Here is a 26,169-nt window from a genome sequence, read left to right as displayed (position 1 = left end):
CCGGGTACCCAGAACAAGGGTACCAGAAACAGGTAACAGTAGTAGCAGCAGTAACAGGTATATTTTGCCTTTTGGTCAACGGAACATACCACTTATGATGCCCCTGGAGTTTCTTCTTGATATAATAAGCTGTTCCGAAAATATTGCTGATACACCTGTATCAGGAATCTGTAAACACATAGTATGTTTTGATTTAGTTCAACTTTCCCCTCGACGTTTCCTCTGATATTTTTCTTTTCAATATTCTCAGCTTCAGTAGTACTCACGGCAGAAGCAGAAGTTTTAGTGACAGTAGTGGTAGTAGTAATAGTACTTGTTGTAGCAGTAGAAGCACCAGTAGTTGTAGTAGCAGTAGTAGAGTGCATGCATTTTGGTCAATTGATCCCTTATCGTTTCCTGAAAATTCCAAATTAATTGGTTCCTCTCAAATTAATTTGACTCTTAAAAAGACCACTATAAGTTCCAATTATAAATCAAATGAGACCCATCTGAATTAAATACGACCACCCATTCTGTAAAAACCTTACATGCCCCCAGGGTATTACTTAAAGCCCTTGCCCTTGGTGAGTTGACCTCCTTCACTATTGACTCTTAAAAGGGAACTAGAAGTTCTGATTTCAACCAAATGAGCTACCTCTGAAGTTTATACAACCATCCTTTCCATAAGAACCTTAAATTCCCCAGGGGCATAAACTACAACCCTCGCCCTTGGGCTCTGGTAATTTGTGTGTCATATGATCTTTAAATTATTTTGAATAAAAGGACTGTTTTAAAATATCTATTGGATGCATCTTTACAAAACGCAAGATGTTTGTATTGGGGGGATGGGGGTGCTTTGACTCCTTGGCTCCTAAAAAGGGCAATAGAACTTCTTATTAACGGTTCAACGAGTCCCCTCCAAAGCACATACAACCACCCTTTCTATAAGAACATTACATGCCCCCGGGGCATAACTTACAACCCTTGCCCTGAGAGCTGTAGGGGGGGTGGAGGGTCTTCCGGACAGACATTATTTCCGGACCCTTCAACTACAGTTAACGAAATTGTTATCTCCAAATTTTAATTGGAGGTGTTAAGGAAAATGATGAGCATGGAGGGGGGGCTGGTTTCTCTCAAAACACTTTGACTCTTTAAAAGGGGCATTATAACTTCCAATTTCAAATGAAATGAGTCCCAACTAAAGTTTATATGACCACCCATTCCATAAGAACCGTATATGCCCTCGCGGCATAACTTACAACACTATCCCCAGGGCGCTGGGGGTTGCGTCAACCCCAGAGGTAGGGGCGAACTCAGGGGGGATATCGGGGATACACCCCCCCCCCGAAATTTGGGAAATGTGTCCTTTAGGTCAACATTCTTATGGATCTTGAGTAATACAAATACATTATGCATGTTGCATATCTATTGTGATGAGGATAAAACTGAATGATATATTTATTTTATAAAAGAAAGTTTAGAACAAAACTGTCATAAAAGCTAACCAAATTCATTATGGGTTTTAATCCTGTTGATGTAGGGTAATGTATGCACAACAAGTAGGTAATGTGTGGTGATCTCCAAAAAAGAATTTTTATTTTGTGAAAATGAAGTTGGAAACAATGCCAGGCTGCTGCCAAGTAAGCAAAGTGCTGTTATAACCTCAGCCTCCTAAGATCTTTGAACTTCGTTTAAATCACTTGTGTGCTTTTTTTAGTGATTATATGGAAGTCCATGCCCCTGTTTATTAATTATTCGTCCATCCTTTTAAAATGGAAATAAATAATTATAGACTTTTTCAAAAAGAAACACTTGGTTGATAGGAGACCTTGGTTGGTTGATACAAATCTTAGTTGGAATGAGAAGTAATTAAAATACTTTAGGGGGCAAGGTTATGAGCTTCAACTATGAGCACCCAGTTTCAAAGTTGTGCTGCTATTCTCTGTGAAGTTTTCCCCCATGTCTATGCTCACTGTGCAACGTCCCTCCTTAAACTTAGCCCTGTGTCATTTGTACAACATATCTGTTATAAGAAATTGTCTAGGAACTTCAAAAGAATTTTCTTATAGAATTTCACGCAAAGCTCTCAATTTTCGAACAAATTGTTCAAGGAAGTAATCTTATCACAGGGAGAAAAAAAAAATAAGATTGAACAAATTTTACGAGACTAGATGGGTGGAGCACTAGAAAGTTGAAAGCAATCATTTTGTTTAAAGATATGTTCATTATTATCTGTAAGGCTATAAGTGAAATTCAATAACATCCTGATTCAGATTCTGAATCTTCAAGTAAAGCTTATTCTTTGCCATCTGTCTAAATTACTATCAGTAAAGTTTTTAGTCTATCTCACAATTTGTCAACATCTTTGAAGTCAGAAAAAAATAGATCTCGTGTACTTTCTTAAACACGCTGATGAACTTAAGAACAAGGATAAAGACATGAGAGAGGGGAGTGAAGCTATGTTTCATCCACTTATTATTGAAGGAACTGGACTGTGTCAAGACTATGAAATCAGCATTAGAATGCCCATATGAGCTCCAAAACAAATGTAAAGGAATCATTACATAACAACATCAGCGGATCCTGAAATGTGATTCTAGAGAATCAAAATCCAGTTTGAAAAGAAGCTGCATCTTGCGCCAGTTTTGCATGAAGTTTGCAGATTCGTTTTGGGTGTCCTCATGTTATGTGGGAGGGGTCAATCTCCAGGAGCTGATTTTCTTGATTGGTAGAGAGGAGTTTGTGCGCCTGGATAATGTCCCCACGTTTCTGAATGTAGACTAAAGAGGGGAGGTTCAGATCCTTCAGCCATTCACTACAGGGCTTGTTTTCCATACTGGTAATCAGCTTAGTGGCCCTTTGTTGGATTTGCTCAAGAACTACCTTGTCCTTTTTGAATTGAGGGGTGGCCAGGATGGTCCCCACCTCCAATTTTGGTCTTACTAGTCCTTTGTAGAGCTTGGTGGTTACATAACTACTTCTGCTGGTAATGCTGTGTTTAATGATGCCTAGGGCTCTGCTAGCATTGGCTGAGATCTTCTGTGAGTGGGAACAGAATTTCAAATGGGAGTCTACAACAACCCCAAGGTCACATGGGTTGTTATGTTTCATCCACTTATTATTGAAGGAACTGGACTATGTCATGATTATGAAATCAGCATTAGAATGCCCATATGAGCTCCAAAACAAATGTAAAGGTATCATTACATAACAACGTCAGCAGATCCTGAAATGTACTACTAACTTTCTGTGTTTGTCCCATCTATGGACTATTTTCTGCAGTAGCTGCAACTGTTATTTCTTAGTCCGAGAAAGTTGCTGAAGTAACTGCAATACCTACTTTCTCAGCACCGTGTTTCCCTTGAGGAAGCAAAAAAAAATCGGGAATATCAGATACTTTGGCAAATATTTGGTATCTTGATGCCGACAGCTATAGAAGAAGCTTCCAAGCTGAGTTGGCTTTGTAGAACACGATGTGAATGCAGTCAGTAAACTTGGTACCAAAATATTTCATAACGTGCTTAAAGAAATATAAGAACAATTCCCCCCACTCTACATTAATTTTTGAAGATTGGTGCAACAATTTTCGCTACTACGGCAATGTGCGAGCCTCCTTTTTCTACTTTCTACCCTGAGAAGAGTGAAATCTTATACCAGGAGAGCCTCGGGTCAGACTTAACGGATTGACCTTATTATGCATACACAAGAATGTTCCCGTCAACACAGAAGACATTTTGAAGAAACTAGCCCACAACAAAAAGGAGACCTGACTTTCTATATATATAAAAATAAGTTGTTTGTCTGTGTACTGACGTCCTGTTTGTGTGTCGACTGACGTCATGTTTGTCGACTGACGTCATTATAAGGATTGAGCTGTATGTTGTCATGAAGCTGTTTGTCGACTGACGACATGTTTGTCAACTGATGAAATTACAGACCGGGACACAAATGACGACCGGGACACAGGGAATATAAATGACGACCGGGACACTCAAAGAGAAATTACAGACTGGGACACCGGGACACAAATAACGACCAGGACACAGGGAATATAAATGACGACCGGGACACAACTACAACGGGGACGCCGGGGGCACAGGGGTGATACACAAATGACGACCGGGACACAGGGAATGTTCGAAGAGAAATTACAGACCGGGACACCCGGGACACAGGGAATATAAATGACGGCCGGGACATAGGGACACAACTACAACAGGGACGTCGGGGGCACAGGGGGATATATAAATGACGACGGGGACACAGGTAATGTTCGATTGGCAATCACCATCAACAAAGCTCAAAGGCAATCATTAGAATAATGAGATATAGATCTGAATACGGATTGTTTTTCCCATGGATAATTATATGTTGCATGTTCAAGAGTCGGTAAACCTGACAATCTATTTATATGCACAGACAATGGGACAGCAAAGAATGTTGTATATTCGCAAGTTTTACGTAGTTAAAAACATATATATATATATATATATATATATATATATATATATATATATATATATATATATATATATATATATATATATCTATATTCACAGGTGGGACACAGGGACACAACTACAATGGCGCGTAACTAATATGACGCGTAACGACTTACGTGCCCGGGGGGGTTGGGGGCACGAAGCGCCCCCACCAACTAGGTGTTGGGGTGGCGCGAAGCGCCACTCCAACAGCTAGTATTTTATAATTACATGTTTACAGTGATGTCTCAATAAAGAATGTACTATATATTCTAAAAACTGTTTTCCTTTTTAACCAGTGCTATCATCCCTCAACCAAAATATCCATCCCCCTTCAAAATTTATTGCTTGGTTTGCAACTGCCGAACCCAGGGAGGCATTGTCAATTTTTTTTTGATTTTTTGAACAAAATCACTCTATCATAATTTAAATCAGATGCATTTGGTGAAAAAAAGGGATGTTGGGGAGGGGGATTAAATGCCCTCCACCATTTTGACGATTAAAAAGGAAATAAAACTTTAAATTTTCAACCCAAATTAGCCTTTTCTAAAGTTAAACAACCATCCCCTCCATAAAAACCTTACACGCCCTGTAGGATAACTTATAACTCTCGCCCCTAGGCTCTGGTGGTTTGTATCAAGCCTAAAGGCCCTGTAATATGATCTTTAGACAATTTTGAATAAACTGACTGTCTCGAAACTTTTTATTCGATTTATTTCGGGAAAACATAACGTGTTCGGGGGGGGGGAGGTGTTAGCATTCTTCTGATCATTTTGACTCCTAAAAAGGGCACTAGAAATTCAGATTACCAATCCAATGAGTCCCCTCTGAAATATATATGACCATCCTTATAAAACCTTTTATGCCCCAGGGTATAACTTACAACCCTTGCCCTGAGAGCTATGTGGACTCTTCCTCAAAGACATAATTTCCAGACCCTTCAACTACAATGAATAAAATTTTTATCTCGAGATTTTTATTGGATGTCTTTGGGGAAATGATTTAGCGTGGGGGGGGGCTGGTTGCTCAAAAATCACTTTTGCCTCTTAAAAATGCCACTATAACTTCTAATTTCAAATCAAATGAAGTTCATCATTTGCAGTTTATATGACTATCCATTCCATAAAAACCTTATATGCCCCCAGGACATGACTTACAACCCTATACCCTGGGCACTGGGGGGAGGGGGCTGCATCAACCCTAGATGCATTGTCTTATGTTCGTTGAGCTATTTTGAGCAAAATCATTATCTCACAATTTTAATAAGATTCGTTTGGCGAAGAAGGGTAGTTGGAGGGGGGATGAGAGGGGGCAAGCTGCCCTCCATCACTATTCACTCTTAAAAGGGACTAGAATCGATTTTCAAGTAAATGAGCCTCCTCTAAAGTTTTTACAACCATCCCTTCAATAGAAACAAAATGGCTATGGAGGTGGGGAAATGATGGGCGGTGGAGGTGGGGGCAGTTGCACTCTAATGACTTTCGACTAATAGAAAGGGCACCAAAGACCAAAAAATAAATAAATAAATAATACATTGTGCCAACTTTGTCCCTAACTTAGTCAGCACTATTGTGCAGCCTATGATATTTGCATTTCTGACAATGCATCCCAGCCCTAACAGTCACAAATGTTGCCTACAAAACTAAAAGAAAGCACTAAAACAAAGGAATTCTTACTTTACAATATGCAGGGTGTTTCTATTAATCAGGTTAAGCATCATGTTTTCTTCCATTGTTATCTAAACTTTTAATACCATAATATATTTATCCAACCAATCTCGAGTTGTGGTAAATTTGCTATAGTTGACCACATAAAAGTAGTACAAATAAAAGTAATGCCAGTAGATTTGTCATTTTATGCTCTGATGGTATATCACCACAAAATGTTCCCCTTCTCATCTATTGCCGGTTTTGTTTTTGTTTATTTGTAATGTTTTTGTAGCTTTCTGATTTGTAAAGCTTTCTCATTTGCCCTTTATCGTTGATGATTTTGCCTTTTTAATTTAAACCTTTTTATTTTAACGTTTTGAATGTTTATTTGACTTGAAATAAAGTGTTGAGTGTGTTAAATTGACTTAGTGTACTAATTTGAAATTTTGTTTTCTTTACTTTTATGTGACATAAAAAGTGAATTCGGCTCTTAGAGCTTGTGATAACTTTTTGACAATAAATATTATCTTATCTAACATTATTGCTCAAATATCACACATGGCTGCTGACACTACATCCTCCCCCTCCCTGACAGTCTTAGATATAGCCCTAGGATAGTTAAAAACTACAAGGAAATGATAACACAGTAAATTATTCCTTTTGGATCTGCAGCATGTTTCTATTGTTTAAATTAGTGGGTTTTCCTTCAATTGTAATTCTCATTGTCAAATTATTTTGAGTAATACTTTTATCCATAATTCTATTGCAATCACTGAAGCAAAAGTGGCTTTAACCAGGTCAAGAATACCAAATTAACCAAAGGGTAATTAATACCAATTAACAGGTAATGAAAATAAAGGGTACTTAATACCAAATTATTACCAATTAACCAAAGAGTACATGATGTGTCACAATATTCAACCCTATAGAGAAATGTGTTACTATTAAGGCAACATATGGGACCATCAGAGGGGGGAGGGTTATCAGAAGAGCAACCATGATATTTAGAAAGAACTTGAAATAAGGAATCAGATGATATGACTTTTATTTTATTAGCATGTTTCCTTTAGATGTAATCAATCAGCAAATTTACCCAAATTCCTTAGTAATCAGATAGCCATAAAACTTTTGACAGATCAAGAAAACAGCCAGATACTTTTTCGCATTAACAAAGAAATACCAAGCCCCAAGAAATGAAACAAAAGGAGGCTGATTGAAATAATTTAGCGGTTGGCCCCTTCAAAAGGAAGGACATAAAATTAGTACCATTAGACTTGTTATTTTCTCTCTTTCAGAATAGCATAGTCACATTTCTGATGATACAAAATCCCTGAGCCTTAATATATAGCCTTAATAGCATACTTCTCTTTTCTTTTGAATCTTCTGATATGTCATTTCTACTTGTTAAAATAAGTTTGGAACACCTTTGATTCAGTGAAACTCAGTTGTGCCTGGGTAACTACAAAAGAGTCATGCATAAAAATCATTTGAAATGATTGGTGCATCAGAAAAATATATTTAGAAATAGTATAAAATATAAATTCTGATGGTACAGCTGTTATTTATTTAACAGGTTTCCTTTAGGAATGACTAGACAAAATTGATACTGGAAATATATTACTTAGGGCTATATTTGGGATAATCATGATACTACTTCTAACAACTCACCATTGCACCAAGCTTCCTGAGGCCAACACAGCCAAACACAAACTTCCTCCATCTCAATATATTCAAAGCCTCTCTCTTTACACCCTCCCAGGAAGTTCCCATTTCCCTTAAATCTTTCCTTACAACATCCTCCCGCCCAAACCAAAGACAACCTGAGTTTGTTTAACCCTAGACAGCTGGATGAAAAGTACAGTATTTGGCAATCTGTCACCCTTAATCTACAGAAAGTGCCCAAGCTATCTCAACCTTTCTCTCACTACACTTTTTGTGTAGCCTACTATTTAAAATATGATTTCAGTTGGGTACCCAAAAACAACCCATAGGTATATTCTGGAAAACATCTAACAAATCTTCCTCTGTTTTTTGGAGTGTCCATGCTTCCAGACCATATTTAACCAGTGTCATTATTGTAGCTTCCAACATTCTATATAGTGACTTGAAGACTCATCTTGTTACTCTTCCAAACTTTTTTCATGTGTGAAAGAACACCTTGGACCTTGGCTATTCTACTTTTAATATCTTCACTGCACCCACCATCTTTACTAATAATAAATAAAAAAAAACAAGTTTTTTCAACTGAAAGTAAGGAGTGACATCAAAACTTAAAACGCACAGAAATTACTTCGTATATGAAAGAGGCTGCTTCCTCATCAACGCCCCGCTCTTTACGCTAAAGTTTGACTCTTTCTCTCAATTCTTCTTTCTAAAACAGTAAAAAACTTTAGCGTAAAGAGCGGGGCGTTGATGAGGAAGCAGCCTCTTTCATATACGAAGTAATTTCTGTGCGTTTTAAGTTTTGATGTCACTCCTTACTTTCAGTTGAAAAAACTTGTTTTTTTTTATTTAATTTCTGAACGTTTTTGAATCAATGCATGTTTTGATTTTGGCTCTCCGCAGAGGAATGATCAAAACGAAATTTGCATATTTTTTTTTTGGCTCAATGTTTTTCTCATAATTTTGATCGAATGATTTTGAGGAAAAAAGAGCGGGGGACGAAGCCTAGTTGCCCCCCGATTTTTTGGTTAATTAAAAAGGCAACTAGAACTTTTAATTTTTTACGAATCTTTTTATTGGTAAAAGATTTACGTAACTTATAAATTAGCTTACGTATTTTACTTTTATATTCTCATGTTTTTATTACATATATGAGGGGATTCGCCCCATCGTCAGTACCTCGCTCTTTACACTAAAGCTTAAATTTTATCCCAATTCATTAAGAATGACCCCCTGAATCACAAAAGCCGTAGAATAAGTAGTTGAAATTACCGAAAATACTTTAGCGTAAAGAGCGAGGTATTAGAAGGAGGTGAGCCCCTCATATGGGTAATAATTTATGTTTGTTTTAAGTTTTATTGCTGTTCCTTACTTCCAGCTGAAAAAGCTTTTTCACTTTTATTTTTTAATTGTTTTTTTTTTTTTAATAATGCTAGTAAATCCTGCTCTCCCTTCATGGAAATTTTCTTCTCCCATTACAAATTCTCGAAGGAAAGTTCCCCCAGCATATCCCCCTCTTCTCAACCCCTCCCCAAAACCAAAAAAATCCTCCTGAAAACGCCTGTATACTTCCCAATAACCATTACTATATGTAAGCACAGGTCAAAGTTTGTAACTTGTTGCCCCTCCCACGGGGACTGTGGGGGAGTAAGTCGTCCCCAAAGACATAGTTATAAGGTTTTTCGACTACGCTGAATAAAATGGCTATCTCAGAATTTTGATCCGTAGACTTTGGGAAAATAATTAGCGTGGGAGGGGGCCTAGGTGCCCTCCAATTTTTTTGGTCACTTAAAAAGGGCACTAGAACTTTTCATTTCCGTTAGAATGAGCCCTCTTGCAACATTCTAGGACAACTGGGTCGATACGATCACCCCTGGGAAAAAAAAAAACAAAAAAACAAAAAAACAAAAAAACAAATAAACACGCATCCGTGATCTGCCTTCTGGCAAAAAATGCAAAATTCCACATTTTTGTAGATAGGAGCTCGAAACTTCTACAGTAGGGTTCTCTGATACGCTGAATCTGATGGTGTGATTTTCGTTAAGATTCTATGACTTTTAGGGGGCGTTTCCCCCTATTTTCTAAAATAACGCAAATTTTCTCAGGCTCGTAACTTTTGATGGGTAAGACTAAACTTGATGAAACTTATATATTTAAAACCAGCATTAAAATGCGATTCTTTTGATGTAGCTATTGGTATCAAAATTCCATTTTTTAGAGTTTTGGTTACTATTGAGCCGGGTCGCTCCTTACTACAGTTCGTTACCACGAACTGTTTGATACCATACTACCAAGGTAAGTGAAACTGTCTACTTCATTACCCAATGTAAGTTCATTCATTTGGCTCACACTTTCATCTAAGATGGTTAAATCACCAGCATAATCTGAATCCAAGAAAGTTTTACTTCCCCATTTGATTCTATGTTCTCCAACTGCCTTTCCTGTGTTCCTTAAGACTAAATCCATTAAAATGACCCATATGAATGGGGATAGAACACAGCCCTATTTAACTCCTGACTTAATATGAAACCAAATACTAACCTCATTTCCTACCTTAATCATAGTAGTGTTACTCTTGTACATAGTACTAATCATTTTAATGTATTTTCCTGGTTTCAAAGCTTTTTAAAAAATTCTAAGAAACTTTAGTGTGAAGAGTGACGTATTGAGGAGGGGAAGTTCCCTCCCTCATACCTCATATACATAGTAATTTCTGTTTGTTTAAGTGCTGATGTTGACTTTACTTTGAGTTAGAAAAAAACTTGTTTTTTTATTTGCTTTTCTCAAGGGACACCACTTCTCAAGTGGGAACAGAGCTGACTCCAAGGTTCTCAGCCTTGTAGGTACCCCAACAGAATTGAGGCAGCCCTTTAAAGGCCTTTGTCCATAAATCTTGATCTTACACCCCACTAAAGTTGTCCTCCTACAGAGAATCTTCCCACGATGGTACATCATGGGATACAATCTAACTTACACCTACACCACCATATAATTTAACTTATTGCTGGGAGAAGGTTTGGAAGTCACACAACATGTCCACATGCCAGTGGGCCCTGCTAAGGGTACAATCAAGAGGCCTTATTCCTCTGCAGCTTGTATTTACGGCCCCTGGTCAAGGGTGCCACAGTTCCCTTTTGTGGATCCTCAGGGACTAGGTCTCCCCATGGTACATGCCTTCTATGGAGGCACCCTATATATCTGTAGGGCATACTGCTTTCTGCAACCTGGGGATACACTTAGTGGCCTAGGGGAGGCCCCCTACTGAGAGGTAAACTCACTATATACAGGAGAGAGTTCACCGTCAAAAAATCAAATAGGCCTATGGTACTTAAAAGAGCATAAAATAAGGAATCAAAACATTTTTTTTTATTCCTAAATTTGTGGTACACAAGTAAATTTAATGGTACTATTTATTTTACTAAGATATTCCCTTTTGGAGACTAACCAAAATCCAGCATTAGCTGTAAAAATAGCAAAAGGTTATCAAAGGTCAGTACCCTTTGGATGGGGAAGAGGAGGAGACAGGTATTTCAAATTATTGTGAATGGGCTACTTTTGAAGGATGTATACAAAAGAAATAAAAGCAGTAGGATGCCATTAGATTCATCATTTCATGCTATTCCTAAATACCATATTTGCCTTTTTTAACAATGGACCTTACTCTCTACTGCTGGTCCAAGATACAGCCCTAATAATACATTTCTCTGATTAACTGACTCTCATGAAAGAAACAGAAAGAAACATGAAATAAAACCGAAAAAAATGTGATAATCTGATTAACAGAAACATGCTGCATATTGTATGGTGAGAATGTCACAGTTTAGTGTTTTCTCAGTTATTTATACATTACTGGGGTTATATCTTGAACTACCCAGGAGGAGACATAATATGAAACAAAACAATGATATTTGGGAAGAACACAAAATAAGCATGTTTGATTCAGAACAGGTCAACTAGTAAATTTTTACACTGAAGTAGAGACAAGAATTACTGAAGTAGAGACAAGATGAATACAAATCTTGATGTGTTTTTTTTTTCAATTTTGTTTTAAACAAAAATAGAGTAAGCCCCAGGCTTATTATTTATTTATAAATAAAAATGTATTTAATTTATAATTTTTTTTATTTATATGTTCCTAGGGTTTTATCTGGGACCATCAAGAGAGGTTTGGGGTATTATAAAAAAGCATCTATAATATTTAGAAAGAGCACAAAACATGGATTCCAATACTACTTCTTTTAGTTATTTACCTTATCCCTTCAAAAGTAGCAAAGAGCAAAAAATCCCATTACTGATGTAGAAACAAAGAAGAACCAACTCCTTGATTCTATTTCCAAATATAATTACCTTAAATCACAGCTTGGAGTGAAATAAGGACTTTCAATCCTGTTGAATCACTCCTTGTGATGACAGTTGCATATGTGGTTGATTAGATTCTGGTGCATCCCAGTCAAATCTCCACAGTTTGTCACTCCACTCAGCATCCAGATGGCATTTGAATACATATGTTGATTCAGCAGAAATAATGTTCTCCTTGAGTTGTTCTAGAGAATCACAATCCAGTTTGAAAAGAAGCTTCATCTTGCACCAGTCTTGCATGAAGTTTGCAGATTCGTTTTGGGTGTCCTCATGTTATGTGGGAGGGGTCAATCTCCAGGAGATGATTTTCTTGATTGGTAGAGAGGAGTTTGTGCGCCTGGATCATGTCCCCACGTTTCTGAATGTAGACTAAAGAGTGGAGGTTGAGTTCCTTCAGCCATTCACTACAGGGCTTGTTTTCCATACTGGTAATCAGCTTAGTGGCCCTTTGTTGGATTTGCCAAAGAACTACCTTGTCCTTTTTGAATTGAGGGGTGGCCAGAATGGTCCCCACCTCCAATTTTGGTCTTACTAGTCCTTTGTAGAGCTTGGTGATTGCATGTCTACTTCTGCTGGTAAAGCTGTGTTTAATGATGCCTAGGGCTCTGCTAGCATTGGCTGAGATCTTCTGTGAGTGGGAACTGAAATTCAAATGGGAGTCTACAACAACCCCAAGGTCACTCTCCTCCTGAACATGCTCTAGTATGTGGTGACTCCCAGGGTATTCGGTCATAAGGTATGGTTGCTTGGGATTGTTGTGTCTGAAGTGTATGACCTTGCATTTTTCAGTGTTGAATTCCAGGATCCATCTTTTGAACCAGGAGCACATGTGGTTGAGATCTGTTTGGATGGATTGGGGGGCAGAAGGGGTGTTGGCAGGACCTATGAGTTTTGAATCGTCTGCATAAAGAGTGGTTTTATTACTGGTGATAAGGGCTAGCTCATTTATGTATACATTGAGCAGGGTAGGGCCCAGGACACTGCCCTGGGGACCCTGCTGGTGACTTTGACCTCATCAGAGAGTGTGTGACTGTTTGGTCCTGTGGTCAGTTTCACTTCTTTCATTCTATCCCTCAAAAAATCCTCAGATCCAACCAATCACTTTTGGACTAAGAGATAGGGTACATAGCCTATGAATGAGGTAGAGGTGACAAACTTTGTTAAAAGCTATGGCTAGATCTGGCAGGATTAAATCCACTGGTACTCCTTTCTCTAGTAGGTCAGTTACAAGACTAAGACTCAAGAAGGTTTGTATTCACCAATCTCTTAGAACAAAAACCATGCTGGCTGCGCATGCCACATGGGTAAGGCTGATAGGTCTATAGTTTGCTGCAGAATTTTTGCTACCGTTCTTATGAATTAGGATGACTATTGCCTTCTTTAAATCCCTTGGAAGCTTTCCTTTTCAAATAATGATCATTTTACCTGCAAATATGCTCTCCCCCCTTTGATGTTCCCACACCATCATTAACTTATGTTGCTATTGGTTTTATTTTTTTTTTTCTCTACAATAGGATCCTTCACTAGTTGTCAAAATCCTTAGGCTAGTTGAAGAATAACATTGTAAAAGAATTTCATCTCTGACAGATATCAAATGTTATTTTAAATGATTTATGAATGCAAATAACAATAGAAGTAATCATGATAATAGGATTAATAGAACCATGGGCTCCTATCATGCTACATATTAGCCTATTAAATAAGTTTTGCTGCATAAGTTTTTTTTGTAGAAACCTATATTCTAAAGCTACACAGGGGACCATCAGAGTGGAGAGGTGTACTTGTGAGCAATAGGATTATTATATATTAAAAGAGCATAACAAAAGGTATCAATAAGGGGGTTCAGTAAATATTTAGCAATTCTATTCTCCATAAGGAAACACAAAAGAATTTTGGAAACTAATTTTCAAATACCTACTCTTAGAAGCCTTCCTAAATGGGTAAAATTATGACAGTTCATATAACTGACCTACCAATAAAATAAACATATCACTCAATGTCTTTTTTATGTTCTTTACAAATATAGTAATTGCTTCTACTGCAAATTCAAATTTAAGCACTTTTATGACAAATATTTAATTAAAGTATGAGTTATTGCTTGTTTCCAACAAAATAGTACATTTTCTCAGTTGTTTTTGACAAAATAATGCTACATTTTCTCAGTGCTAAAATTATTTATAATAAGGTTAGTTTAGGTTAGGTTGGGTCAAAAAGTGCTGAAATTTAATTTTACAGCAGAAGCAATTCTTATATTTGTAAAGAACATAAAAAACATTGAGTTGTATGTTCACTTTATTGGTAAGTCAGTTATAAGAACTGTAAAGAGCATGCAACAGGTACCCAAAAAAAAGGCAATTTTTCTCTGGAAACCAGCAACACTGGAACAGCTCTGGACTAATATAAAGGCTAACCCAAATTTTACATTCTTGTTGTATTTTTAATATTGCAGCTGTGCTTGTTACACCTCCACTCCACACTACTAACCTCCACTCCTCTCTCTAGACGGCCCTGAAATTTGCCTACATGACAGGTATACCTATTGAAATTTTGACAAGACAACATTTTACCTTAATTTTCAGTTACCAGTTGCCTTTTCTCTGCCTTTAGTTCTGAAAATGTAATTCTTGTTATTTGAGTAGTATTCTAAGCCATATCAATGTTTTTTTTTTGTTTTTCAAAATTTATGAAATGTATTTGCATATCTTTAAAACCTCATAAATTGGGTTTGAACACAGCTGTGAAGCTGAAAACAATTTTGTTGTACTTCATTCAAGCAGAAGATCTATTCTGCAAGAATTTGCTTTCCTAACACACATATTTTTAAAGGTCATCAAAGGTCAGGGCCCTCTAGAGGGAGAAGGAGTAGAGGTGGGTACTTTTCCATTTTCCTTCTTCCATTTTCCTAACCTAACCCCTTTCCAAGATAGCCAAAAGTCAATCAACTAGAATTTTACCTAATTATATTTAGGCTGAACATATTTGGACAGCAATTCTGCAATATTCCCACTGCCCTAATGTGCAGATATATTGCCTAAAATATATAGGCCATCATATTTGGACAGAATTCTGCAATATTCCCACTGCCCTAATGTGGAGATATATTGCCTAAAATATATAGGCCAACATAATTATTTAAGAAATTTCATAGTGTGCAGAAAAATTGTAGTTAACACATTTTGACTGCAATACCACTGTACAGTAAAATTATAGTTAATTGACTTCTTGCTATCTCAGAAAGGATTTAGGTTAGGAAAATGAAACTTTCAGGGATGGGTCTATAGGCTAAAGTATGTCCCAGCAAGGTATTTTGAAGTACCTACCTCTACTCCTTCTCTCTCTAGAGGGCCCTGGCCTTTGATGATCTTAAAAAATATGTGTGTTATAAAAGTGAAACCTTGCAAAACAGATCTTCTGCTTAATTGAATTACAACAAAATTGTTTTCAGCCTCATAACTTTGCTCAATCCCATTTTATAAGGTTTTAAAGATATGCAAATACATTTCCTAATTGCACTTTGAATTTTAATGAGAAGAGAAATCACCAGTGCAACAGCACAAACACATAAAAAAAAATACAGCAATGGTTAGTTTACATATTTAATAGCCTATATGCTATGCTTTACCCCCACCCCCACCCCTGATTTGCAAATATATAGCCCAAATTTGTTTCTAAACTATTACAGATTTGTAATGACCCCATATATAGGTCATTTTTTAAAAGGTTAAACAGTGCTTAAATCTGAATTTGGGGTAGAAGTGATTATTATAATTGTAAACAGCATTAAAAAAGGCATTGAGTGGTATATTCACTTTAAATGAAAGCCAGTAATACTGTTTGCACCAATTTTACCAAATTTTACCCCACTGTACTTTACCACCCTCCCCTGCTAAATTGTAAACATATAAGCAACCCCAGATTAGTCCAGTTCTATAGGCCTTTACTTTCCATGCATTTCTCTTGTTACAATCTGTAAAACTGTCCATGGTAATGCACTGGGGAGATGATTTTAGGGCATGTGCCCCCCCCCCCCCAAGAAAAAATGTGTCAAAAGTTGTAGGCTACTAACTGCAGGGATACAGTGAAAATGCCAATAAGGAGCACCAGGTTTTGTTGCTGGACCCCCTGAACACTAATTCTGTGTCTCCCCCTTTCAGGATACTCTCCTGAAAGGTAACTGATGTATTTATGCATTCAATCTGAATATTTAGTTACTATAATGGGTAGCTAAACCTAGTAGGCTATTCGAACTTTTAGCCTAGTCTAAAAAAAGAGATGACAAAGGCATCGGAATTTTGCCTGCAAACTTTACACAGAAGCTGGGTTACTTCATCTTCACGAGAATGTCGTTTACAACCAGATATGTTAGTTCTTATGAGTTAAAGAGGATTTTAAATATTTCCACCTATGGAAAAGAGTTCAAACTGCTGCGAGGGAAATTTTGTAGCACCTGGAAGACGGTTTACTAAGATGGCGTATAATCTCAGTTAACCAAGGGCTCACAAAGATGTGAGTTATAAAAATTGATGCAATGGACGTATCTGGGTGCTGTTGAGAAAAGGAAAGCAAGACTTGTTTAAATTTCGCTAAAAGTGCACCCTATACCCCGAACAATTTTTCTTTTCCCTAGTTATTCCCTCCTTAGACTTGAAATCATTGTCTTGTCTCAGCAAAACATCAGATTTAGTCCTATTAATTTTTAAAATCTCTCTTATGTCATCTAAACGCTAATTCGATGAATGAATTCTCCTTTCTTTTTTTCAACCCTCTGTGCAAAGTGTATTTTACTAAATTTTGGAAACGCTACTTTTATGTGTTATATTTTGCTAATTTCTGATGAAACTAGCATTTTCACTTGGAATAAGAAACATGGTTTTTTTAATGTGGTAAAACGCAAACAGATAAATTAAAAACATGACGACCAGTAGATTTTTTAACTGATGAAATTCGACAAAACACGCACCAAATGAAATTCAACTAAATCACAGGAACTGTAATTTTAGCTCATAAATGAAGCCTCATGAACAAAGTATGAATGTAAAGATCATACGACGGCTACGAAGTGGAGATTAGACATTAACTAATCATCCTAAAGGATTAATCATGATATGTTTCAGCTGATATACTTCTGGTTTCATAATTTTGCTGAAAAAACGGGCTGAAATATCTCAAACAAAAAAAAACGGCAAATTCATGGGAATGGATTTTAGTGGTGCGGGAGGAGTGCCGGGGTAAAAATTTGTAACGACGAACTTCATAAACTAGTTAGAAAAAGTTTGGAGTATTAGTTGAAGTAGTAGTAGTGGCTTCAGTAGTATTAGTTGTAGTAGCAGTTGTAGCATGCAAATATTGTCTTTTTTTGTCAAATTATTATATCCCTTGTCGTTTCCTGGAAGTTCCAAATTTACACAACCAGTCATTCTTGAGTTAAGCTCTGATTGCAGATGCTGTTCAGTATTGTGTGGCACTCTGAAATGATGCCATCAGACTGGAAGACCAAACTACTTGCGTCAGACTACAAGAGGAAAGGAAGAAAAGCAAAATGTAGCAGACGCCATTGTATAAGTCTGCTCTCGTTGCCCTGCAAACTCTTTGCCATACTACCCCTTAAGCGGGTGACAAGCTACCTTTATCTTCTCTGTCATCCCAGCAGGATGGGCTAACATCAGGGTGGTCCGCTTCTGAGGAAATTCATGCAATTAGACAGTCGGTACAGAAAACTTATGAAAATAAAAGGGCACTGCCTTCGTTGATTTTCAATCTGCCTTCGATACCGTTAACACGCAGTCCGTTTAGCTGATCCTTCGATCTGCTAGTATACCCCCAAATTTTAGTTGTCTATTCAAATAGCTCTACAATAACACTGTAAGTATTGTCATTGTAAATACTAAGCCCTCCTTATGGTTTCAAATTAGAAAGGGTGTTCAGAAAGGTTTTATTGCTGCATTCAAACTATTCAACTGAGTCATAGACCATGCTCTAGGCAAAACACGACTGATGCAACCATTTGGCATTGATTTTGCTGAAAAAATTCTGCCGGATGTTGACTTTGCTGAGGATTTGGGAACAGTATTTGAAACTCTTGTTTAAGCCCCGGGGAGGTATTTTAAAGAAATTATCTCTTCTCCTTCTCCCTCTTGAGGACAGTGACCTTTAAAAATCTTCGTGCTATGAAAGTGAAAGCTTTAAAATAGATCTTCTGCTTAGATGAAGTACCAGAAAACTATGTTCAGCTTCACATCTTTGCTCAATCCCAATTTATAAGGTTTTAATCTGCAAATACATTTCCTAAATTAAAAAAAAAAAACGTTGTATATGGCTGAAAATTCTATTCAAGTGACAGGAATTGCATTTTCAGAACTAGAACCACAGAAAAAGAAGCTGATAACTAAAAGGTAAGGTAATATGTTTTTTTGTAAAAATTTCAATAGGCGAAAACCTATCAAGTAGGCAAATTTCTAAGATGTAAAAATCAGAAGAGGGTGAACATGGGAGCTGAGCAATACCTCCCTAGAGTAAGTTTTTCACCCAGGAAACATTACTGAAAGTTTTATTTTCCTAACCTGACCCCTTTCCATGATAGCAAATAATAGCTAAACTAGAATTTCACAAAAATGTTCTGTCCTTAATAAATAAAAGAAAAATGACGGTAATAGTTAAAAAAGGTGTTGCCATCTTTATGGCCCTGAAGAAAAAGATATAAGAATTCATTAATGCAAAAAACATTTTTGTAACTTAACTGTAATAAATCTTTTATAATGAAAACAGCTATTATCTAGTTGACGAAATAGTTATAGACAGAACCCCAGAAAAACTTTGTACCTTATTTGCATAAATTACGTTACATTCTCTCCTTGCATGGCTGATTAATACTAAATTGAGAAAGGCGATGTAGAGGCAATCTAACTACCTACGGGCAATTAGCTTATGTATCCAAAGCGAACTGCTGTTTTGCTGCAAGTCCGTTATTAGATAAGTTTTACGATAAGATGTTTTGCTTTAAATTGGATGTGTTGGGTGATAATTTGATTAAACCACATATCGATGTTTTCACTTTGTAAATTTTTTATATTGATTTCGATATCTCCGATCATTATATTTTTTAACATAAATTGATTAAATCTTCGCTTTGCCGAAGTTCAATAACAAAAATTGCAAGTAAAGAGTATTTTGCCCAATTTTTTCCAAACATTGGATAATATAAAAACAAGCTATCGACGACATAAATGCTTATGATAAAAATCTAGATTTGCAGTTACACGGGCTCAGCCTCCTTATAAAGAAAATTAAACTACTGGCTACTTTCGGCTATTCAAAATCAGCGGTATTTCAATGTCTTCCCTTACGAATCGCTTGTGCCTATTGTGATTAAATAAAAGAAATAATTTTTTTTAACTGAAAGTAAGGAGCGACATTAAAACTTAAAACGAACAGAAATTACTTCGTATATGAAAGGGGCTGCTTCCTCATCAACGCCCCGCTCTTTACGCTAAAGTTTTTTAAAAAGAAGAGTGGAGAGAAAGAGTAAAAAAGAAGAAGAGTTGAGAGAAAGAGTCAAATTTTAGCGTAAAGAGCGGGGCGTTGATGAGGAAGCAGCCCCTTTCATATACGAAGTAATTTCTGTTCGTTTTAAGTTTTAATGTCGCTCCTAACTTTCAGTTAAAAAACCTTGTTTTTTTATTTAATTAGAACGTTTTTGAATCAATGCATGTTTTGATTTTGGCTGTTTTTTTTTTTTTTGGCTAAATGGCTTTCTCATAATTTTGATCGAATGATTTCGAGAAAAAATTGCGGGGGAGGAAGCCTAGTTGCCCTCCGATTTTTTGGGTAATTAAAAAGGCAACTAGAACTTTTAATTTTTTACGAATCTTTTTATTAGTAAAAGATATACGTAACTTATAAATTAGCTTACGTAAAGAACTTTTGTATTATCATGTTTTTATTACATATATGAGGGGGTTCGCCCCCTCGTCAGTACCTCGCTCTTTACACTAAAGCTTGAATTTTGTCCGAATTCATTAAGAATGACACATGAATGACAAAAGCCGTAGAATAAATAGCTGAAATTACTAAAAATACTTTAGCGTAAAGAGCGAGATATTAGGAGGAAGTGAGCCCCTCATATGGGTAATAATTTCTGTTCGTTTTAAGTTTTAATGCTGCTCCTTACTCCAAGCTGAAAAAACTTTTTCATATTTATTTTTCCATTGTTTTTTTGTTAAATAATGCTAGTAAATCCTGCGCTCCCTTCATGGAAATTTTCTTCCCCCATGACAAATTCCTCGATGGAAAGTTCCCCCAGCATATCCCCCTCTTCTCAACCCCTCCCCCAGCCAAAAAATCCTCCCGAAAACGCCTGTACACTTCCCAATAACCATTACTATATGTAAGCACTGGTCAAAGTTTGTAACTTGTAGCCCCTCCCATAGGGACTGTGGGGGATGAAGTCGCCCAGACATAGTTACAAGGTTTTTCGACTACGATGAATAAAATGGCTATCTCAGAATTTTTATCCGTTGACTCTGGGAAAATAATTAGCGTGGGACGGGGCCTAGGTGCCCTCCAGTTTTTTGGTCACTTAAAAAGGGCCCTAGAGCTTTTCATTTCGGTTATGAGCCCTCTCGCAACATTCTAGGACAACTGGGTCGACACGATCACCCCTGGAAAAAAAAATAAAATAAATAAACACGCATCCGTGATCTGCCATTTGGACATCTATAAGACTTCTACAGTAGGGTTCTCTGATACGCTGAATCTGATGGTGTGATTTTCGTTAAGATTCTATGACTTTTAGGGGGTGTTTCCCCCTATTCTCTAAAATAACGCAAATTTTCTCAGGCTCTTAACTTTTCATGGGTAAGACAAAACTTGATGAAACTTATACATTTAAAATCAGCATTAAAATGCGATTCTTTTGATGTAGTTATTGGTATCAAAATTCCATTTTTAGAGTTTTGGTTACTATTGAGCCGGGTCGCTCCTTACTACAGTTCGTTACCACGAACTGTTTGATAAACAAAGAAAAAAAAAAATTCAAATGAAAGTAAGGATCAAAATTCAAAATTAAACAAACAGAAATTATTACGGTATAGTGAGGATATCCCCTCCACAACTGAAGCCTTTAAGTACTTTATGAGTTCATTTTCAGGTTGGATTCCAAAATAATCATAAAATTCTACAAATAAGTACTTGGGATCATTGAAATAATCAATCCAATGCGTCCCAGGCAATCCCATGCGGTCATAACTGATTACATTACGTTTTTTTTTATTTTACTTAGTAAGTTTTCTCAAGAAAAAATGCCTTGAAAATAAGGAATATGACTTAATTCATTTAACAAATTTGTTAACGGTGTTAATTGTTAACGGTATCATGTGATTTTAGATTTTTTCTGTCGTTACCCGTTTTTTTGGAAGCGAGCATTCTTGGAATTCTGAAATCTCAGCTTCAACAAGTTTTCAGGGTCTTCCACGCTGTCTAGGTAATTTAACCATGTATTTTCTTGGGTCTACCACGTTTTTTGGGAGCTTCAACAACCTTTTTTTTATTTTACTTAGTAAGTTTTCTCAAGAAAAAATGCCTTGAAAATAAGGAATATGACTTAATTCATTTAAGATATCAATATTTGTTAACGGTATCATGCGATTTTAGATTTTTTCTGTCGTTACCCGTTTTTTTGGAAGCGAGCATTCTTGGAATTCTGAAATCTCAGCTTCAACAAGTTTTCAGGATCTTCCACGCTGTCTAGGTAATTTTACCACGTCTACTTGTATTTTCTTGGGTCTACCACGTTTTTTGGGAGCTTCAACAACCACTTTTGATACAGATCCAATAATGTTCTGTGCACCGGGTAATTTTAAACCTCGACCTTTCAGTAAAGTCCCGAGTAATATTAAACCTTCACTTTTAGTGTTTGAAAAATCAGTAATTTTATCAAAACATTTTCCCCAGGATATGTACCTAATGCAGCAGCACAGCTTCTTAGAGCAGCTTTACCTATTGCAACTGCTAATGGTGTTAAAAATATATGTAAGCCACCATTTCGAATCAGCTGACGATATGAGATGATTTTATTAACATCTTTATTCTTTATTTTTCTTGCTTAATTTGTTTTCTTTTAAGCAGTAGTTTAACAGGTTCTTTACCAACAATAATAATTTCTATTCGAATTTGGTAATTTTCTTTGTTCTTACAACATATGTTTATTTTTACTTTTTGAAGAGGAGATAAATGAATTGTGGACTCAATAGTCAGCCTTTTTATTGACTTCAAATCTATCGAGAAGAAATAAGATCGGTAATATTGGAAGATTTTGAAGTATTTTTTTTGTAGAATAAATCAATATCACGTCCTTTATTTTCATTTTTACATTTTTCAATCTTAGTCATCTGTCTTTTATGCAGTATTAGTTTAACAGGTTCCCATTCATTCCCTTTTGTATGCGTTACTAAAAATTTACTTTTTTGCATCAAAATTCGTTTTAGTTTTTGGCTTTGAAATTCTGATAAATAAATAGTATACTCTTCCATTTATTTCTCAATTGAAGGTAAGGATTTTGCCATACTCTTTTAGAAACCCATCATAAACTTGATTTTTGTTTTAACCTTTCTTTTGAGATTCTTCATCGGATCTTTTCCCAACATATTTACAACAAAAATTCTAGATTATCATAACTTCACTTGGTTCACTCAGATGAAGGTCGAATGCAGCCTGTTCATAAGCGAGAGTGATTAGTGTTGAAAAGTTAACTGCATCTGCACCAGTTTCAGGGTTTCTAACATTTCTGATTCTTCTATTTTCCACCTTTATTTCTAGGTCTGTTACTTTTATAGTTTTTTTTTTACAAATAACCCTTTACCATCAATTCTAATTAGCATATTATCAGACGAATCATGTATAGCAGTCAGTCTATTTAAGCCTTCGCTTAGATATTAAATTACTTTAATTTATTTTGAAATAATCCCATTGGTCGATTTACTTAGATCTTCTTCGCACTTATTTCAGACAATTTGCATCGACTTTAATTCAGAGGAGCATTCTCTGATTTTCGATCACCTAGATTAGTTAAGCGTTTCAATTGTAAATGAAAATTACCATCATCATCCAGTAATCTGTTTTTCGATATTTGAATACTTCCCATATTTACTATCTAAGCTTCTAAACTTATTCATTTAGTATACACAAATTCTATTAAGCGAATATCTAAGTTCTTTCTGTATTTGAAAGATTCATCATTTGTTTTCGAATCAATTAGCAAAACTCCACGATTCTTTGTTGCTTCATTAAAGGCGTTCATAAATGTTTCTTTTTTCAATTCAAATCCATGGGTTGGTCTTACTCTGTCAATTTCTTTTGGATTGCAACACTTGAAAGATGCAAAATAGTTAAAGTTTAATCGTATAATTTTAAGTGTATCAAAATAGCTTTGAGAAATATAGATTATTGATGTATTTGTTTTCTACATCTCACGAATAAATCGTTTAATATTTTTCTGATCTTTTCTGTTTCAGATTCGTCAAAGATACCTAAATTTTGACACTTGGAATCTTGGTTATCTACATCAACGATATCGCTTTTATCCTTACTTGCAACCAAAGGATCCATGTCAATTTTTACCAAAACATTCATGTTAAGCTTTAAATCCTAATATTTATCTTTTTCAAGATCTTTAGCATATGGATAATTTTTTTTTGAAAGTATAAGTAATTATAAATCAAGTCCAAGAGTAAATTGTTTTTACCACATCCAGAGTTTCCACAAATCAATAGTGTAAACGGCTATTGAGATGCTATCAGATGTTTATTCTTAATCTTTATTTATTCCATATTCATATGCTTAAATAGGTGCGTTTTCATTCATTTACTCGATAAAAAAAATTTTTAAGTATGCTTTAACCATGAAGCCTATAACTTGGAAGTTTATATCTTTGAAGCTTGCAGCTTGTTGTTTTTAAGCTTATAGCTTTGAAGCTTACACCTTATAGCTCTAAAGCTTATAGCTGGGCTTTAATTATGAAGCTTTAAACATTAGCATAGAATTCTGATTTTACTGTAGAAAGAGTGGTTTTCATTGACTTCCGGTGATGCTTTGACTAGGGAACAAAATACCACTTTCGCTTCCAATAGCTTAACCATTACCAAAAATCTCTCTGATTAGTTGAAAGTGATCCTTTTCATCCAATCAAAGATCATTCTACCCTACTGTGTTCAAATTCGAAATAGTTGACACAGTTTACAATTTTTACTATATATGAGCATGTGCTTGACAGTACGCAAGCGTACTGGTCCAAAATCACAATACTTAGATTTACGTTTTTAAAAAGATCATGATGCGACTGGACTCTATTCAACACCCTGAAATCGCAAAGTAAGATGTTTTGGTCGTCTCTTGAAGGAGAAAGAATGCTTAACTGCAAATATTTTAAATCCACATTAAACGTTGTGTTAATGTTTTTGAAATAATACCCTACACGCTACAGCCTCTGGGTGTGGCAATGGTTGCATTTTTTTGTTATTACAGTTTATAGAAACTGTAAGTTTATAAATATTGTAATGTATACAAATACTTGGTATTTCAACTAGGCGATTGGTTTTGTCCAATAAAATAATCACGGCTATCTTGGCCCAATCCTCTAGACACATCAAAGATATTAGTTGTTAAATTCCAATATCCTTCGCGAAAATTTATCTTAAGCTAAAGAGCAAATCCTGTTAGTATGTTTGTTAGTACGTCCTATTGTTAGAAAGTCTTGAAAGTAACACAAAGTCGACAGTTCCCTGCCAAAACTTGCGATACGAAGAGACCACCCTAATCCTAACATGGCAACTTTAATGTCAAAGTTAGAATCTTTCTATCTGCAATAATTTCTAGGATACGACGTAGTATCAACACGGGTAAAAACAGATTTTAGCGGTTTCCTACAGCCAAAGTCAATTAGAAACATGTTTGAATTACAAAAACTAGTTCAATAAGCTGCCGAATACAGAGTGGCAAGAGACAGGAAGAAAAAATAATTTGGGAAACTTACTGAAAAACTTCATTTTTACTTTTTTTGTTCAAAAAAAAAATTATCCCTTTCGAAATTTTCTTGAGAACTTGGAACAGGAAAATACTAGGATTGGTAGAGGACAACCAAGTCACAGTGATTGAAGATTCTGGTAGAAGGTCGTATGAACATCGATATTTTGGAAAATATCATAACTGTGGGAAATCCTTTGTCGAGAAGACAACATACGAGTCCAGTTTGGGGAAGACAGTTGGTTCTCCATTTTAGTGATAATAAATACATTAGATGATATTGCTGAAGAATTGTAACTCATTTGCTTTTACCTATAGTAAGACACCGTCACATTTAATTAAATTTTGTTGGTAATTGTAGGAAGCTAGTTAATTTAACTTTATGCATTTAGAATAAAAAAAGGTTAGAATCTTATCAAAACGGCAAGTTCTTTTTTTTTGTTTTTTGTAAGGACAAGTATTGCAACAAAACAGAGAAAGCAAAGACGCATTGTAGGAAATAATTATCGAGGACATTAAATAAAGTTAAGAAATCCTTGTCGACTAGGAAAAAACTACAGTTTAGATAAGAGATATATGTGGTTGTAAGGTGATAAGGTGTTGCCTACATCAGTAATTCTAGTAAGAAAGAGATGAACCAACTGTTGCAATCTCCCTGCAATAAGCTGTTCTTTATATAGACATCTTTTATATTTAAAAGCTCTTTTCTTTTTCAGAGTTAATTTCAGAACAAGTTTTCCCCAAAAAAGAAGTTTTTCGAAGAAAAATAGTGGTATAACAAAGCTTGAGGCGAGCAGAAATAAATTCGAATAATAATTCAAAAAAAAATCCTGTCAATGAATAAATGAAAAAGAGATATGTAATGGAAGTCTTTTATATTTTAAAGGCTCTTGTCTTTTGACTATTGTCGTATACTTTTTCCTCAGTCAAATTGGAATTGAAATTACTGTTTTGTGCTTTAGCTCTTCTAATTGAAAGTAACTAGCTCCTCGTTAGGCAGGTATTACATTTCAAGAGTCAAGGAT

At 35.8% G+C, this 26,169-nt stretch overlaps 2 protein-coding genes across 3 annotated transcripts in view; both read right to left on the bottom strand.

Moving 5' to 3' along the window:
- The window catches only part of LOC136027682 (G2/M phase-specific E3 ubiquitin-protein ligase-like), a 40,292-nt gene extending 23,632 nt beyond the window's left edge, over positions 1-16,660 (bottom strand). The window contains exon 1 of the mRNA XM_065705129.1: positions 16,533-16,660. The gene's annotated coding sequence lies outside the window, so the exon portion shown is untranslated. The remainder of the gene's footprint in view (positions 1-16,532) is intronic.
- LOC136027003 (uncharacterized) overlaps positions 1-26,169 on the bottom strand; it is a 164,711-nt gene that overhangs the window by 108,884 nt on the left and 29,658 nt on the right. The window lies entirely within an intron of this gene.

The sequence above is a fragment of the Artemia franciscana genome, chromosome 5, assembly GCF_032884065.1.
Source record: "Artemia franciscana chromosome 5, ASM3288406v1, whole genome shotgun sequence".
Taxonomy (NCBI): Eukaryota; Metazoa; Arthropoda; class Branchiopoda; order Anostraca; family Artemiidae; genus Artemia; species Artemia franciscana.
The sequence above is the reverse complement of the archived record's forward strand: the minus strand, read 5'-3'. Positions and strand labels throughout refer to the sequence as shown.